Source organism: Bos mutus, chromosome 1, assembly GCF_027580195.1.
Source record: "Bos mutus isolate GX-2022 chromosome 1, NWIPB_WYAK_1.1, whole genome shotgun sequence".
NCBI lineage: Eukaryota > Metazoa > Chordata > Mammalia > Artiodactyla > Bovidae > Bos > Bos mutus.
Genome location: NC_091617.1, coordinates 29793364 through 29796435, shown reverse-complemented (window position 1 = coordinate 29796435; position 3072 = coordinate 29793364). Strand labels below are relative to the sequence as shown.

Here is a 3072-nt window from a genome sequence, read left to right as displayed (position 1 = left end):
TCCATCACCTCCACTAGCTTTGTTCGTAGTGATGCTTTCTAAGGCCCACTTGACTTCACATTCCAGGATATCTGGCCCTAGGTGAATGATCACACCATTGTGATTATCTGGGTCATGAAGATCTTTTTTGTATAGTTCTTCTGTGTATTCTTGCCGTCTCTTCTTAATATCTTCTACTTCTGTTAGGTCCATACCATTTCTGTCCTTTATCGAGCTCATCTTTGCATGAAATGTTCCTTTGGTATCTCTGATTTTCTTGAAGAGATCCCTAGTCTTTCCCATTCTGTTGTTTTCCTCTATTTTTTTGCATTGATTGCTGAAGAAGGCTTTCTTATCTCTTCTTGCTATGGTAAGTTAATCTACTATAAAAGAGACAAGAATATACAATGAATAAAAGACAGTCTCTTCAATAAATGGTGTTGGGAAAACCGAACAGATACATATAAAATATGAGATTAGGCCATTTCATTATACCATATGCAAAAATAAGCTCAAAATAGAATATTTAAATATAAGACCTAAAACCATGAAACTCCTAGAAGAGATCATAGGCATAACACTCATTAATCTAAAACATAATAAGTTTTTAAATCAAAAGAAAACAGCAAAAATAAATAAATGGGACCTAATTTAGTAAAACTTGTTCAGTCATGCCTGACTCTTTGCTACCCCATGGACTATACAGTTAGGAGAAGGCAATGGCACCCACTCCAGTACTCTTGCCTGGAAAATCCCATGGACAGAGGAGCCTGGTAGCTGCAGTCCATGGGGTCGCTAAGAGTCGGACACGACTGAGCGACTTCACTTTCACTTTTCACTTTCATACATTGGGGAAGGAAATGGCAACCCACTCCAGTGTTCTTACCTGGAGAATCCCAGGGATGGGGGAGCCTGGTGGGCTGCCATCTATGGGGTCGCACAGAGCCAGACACGACTGAAGTACTTAGCAGCAGCAGCAGGACTATATAGTTTGTAGAATTTTACAGGCCAGAATTCTGAAATGGGGAACTGTTCCCTTCTCCAGGGAATCTTACCAACCCAGGGATCAAACCCAGGTCTCCTGCATTGCAAACAGATTCTTTACCAGTTGAGCTGCAAGGGAAGCCTAAGAATACTGGAGTGGGTAGCCTATCACTTTTCTAGCGGATCTTCCCAGCTCAAGCTTTTGCACAGAAAAAGAAACCATTGGCAAAATGAATAGACAACCTGCTAAATGGTAGAAAATATTTGCAAATTGTGTTACCAATAAGGGGTTAATATCCAAAATATATAAATAGTTCATAGAAATTATATTAAAAAAAAACTAGTTAAAAATGGACAAAAGACCTGAATAGACACTTTTTCCAAAGAAGACCTGTAGATGGCCAACAAGCACATGAAAAGATGCTTAACATTACTAATCATCATAGCAATGAAAATAAAAGCCACAGTGAGATATCACTTCACACCAATCACAATGGCTACAAATAAATGTTGGCTAGGATATAGAGAAAAGGGAACACTTATACACTGTTGGTAGGAATGTAAATTGGTACAGCCACCATGGAAAACAGTACAGAAGTTCCTCAAATTAAAAGAAGCACTCAAGTGAAGTTGTTCAGCGTGTGCGACTCTTTGCAATCCCATGGACGGTAGTTTAGCAGCCTACATTGTCCATGGAATTTTCCAGACAAGAGTACTGAAGTGACTGCCATTTCCTTCTCCAAAGGATCTTCCACTATCTCTCTTTTTTGTGGTGCTTTGGATGTAGTCAGTCACTTCAAGATGAAGTTGAACATCTCTTTCCTGGTTACTGGCTCCCAGGAACGTATTGAAGTTCTCAATGATGAACGACAATGTTGTAACTTTTATGAGAACTGTATGGCCACAGAAGTTGCCACTGATGCTCTGGGTAAGGACAGGAAGGGTTGCATGGTCTTAATCAATGGTGGCAATGACAGCAAGGCTTCCCATGAATCAGGATGTGTTGACCCATTGCCAAATCTGCCTGCTATTGAGCAAGGGGCATTCCTGTTACAGACCAAGGACTGGAGAAAGACATGGTAAATCTGTACAGTGTTACTTTGTGGATGCCAATCAGAGTGTTCTCAATTCAGTCAATGTAAAAAAAAAAAAAAAAAAAAAAAAGCAAACAGAAAAACAGGAGAGGGGAGAGGGATTTATTCCTGGACTCACTGATATTACTCTGCTATGTCACTTGGGACCCAAAAGAACTAGCAGAATCCACAAACTTTTCAGTTTCTCTAAAGAAATCATGTCCACTGGTATGTTGTGAGAAAGCTCCTGAACAAGGAAGGTAAGAAATCTACCACCAAAATACATGATTCATTGTCTTGTTATTTCATGTTCTGCAACACAAACACTCATGTATATCTTGAAAGAAACAGTGTATTAAGAAAAATAATGAAGAGGCTGCAGAATATCCTGAATTTTGGCCAAGAAAATGAAGGAGGACACACACACACACACACACACACACACATAAATGCTTGGAATAAATTGCAAGAGATAGAAGCTATTCCTCTCTGAGAGCTTCTAAGTCTGAATCGAGGGAAAAATGAGAAGTGCTAAAAGTAACATCAGATAATGACATAATGATCTCTATTCATTTCCAAGGCAAACCATTCAATATCTCAGTAATCCAAGTCTATGCCCTGATGAGTAATGCTGAAGAAGCTGAAGTTGAATGGTTCTATGAAGACCTATAAGACATTCTAGACTAATGCCCTGAAAAGATGTCTTTTTCATTATAGGGGACTGGGATGCAAAAGTAGGAAGTCAAGAAATACCTGGAGTAACAGGCAAATTTGGCCTCAGAGTACAGAATGAAGCACGGCAAAGACTAATAGAGTTTTGCCATGAAAGGTCATAGCACACTTGTCATAGCAAACACCCTCTTTCAAAAATGCAAGAGAAGACTTCACACATGGACATCACCAGATTGTCAATACCAAAATCAGATTGATTATATTCTTTGCAGCCAACGATGAAGAATTTTATACAGTCAGCAAAAACAAGACCAGGAGCTGACTGTGGCAGAGACCATGAACTCCTTATTGACAAATTCAGACT

The 3072-nt window shown here is 39.3% G+C and overlaps 1 pseudogene; it reads left to right on the top strand.

Annotated features, from left to right (window-relative positions):
• Positions 1-1764: 1764 nt before the first annotated feature.
• LOC138987594 (small ribosomal subunit protein eS6-like) lies at positions 1765-2561 on the top strand (annotated as a pseudogene).
• The last annotated feature ends 511 nt before the right edge of the window (positions 2562-3072 follow it).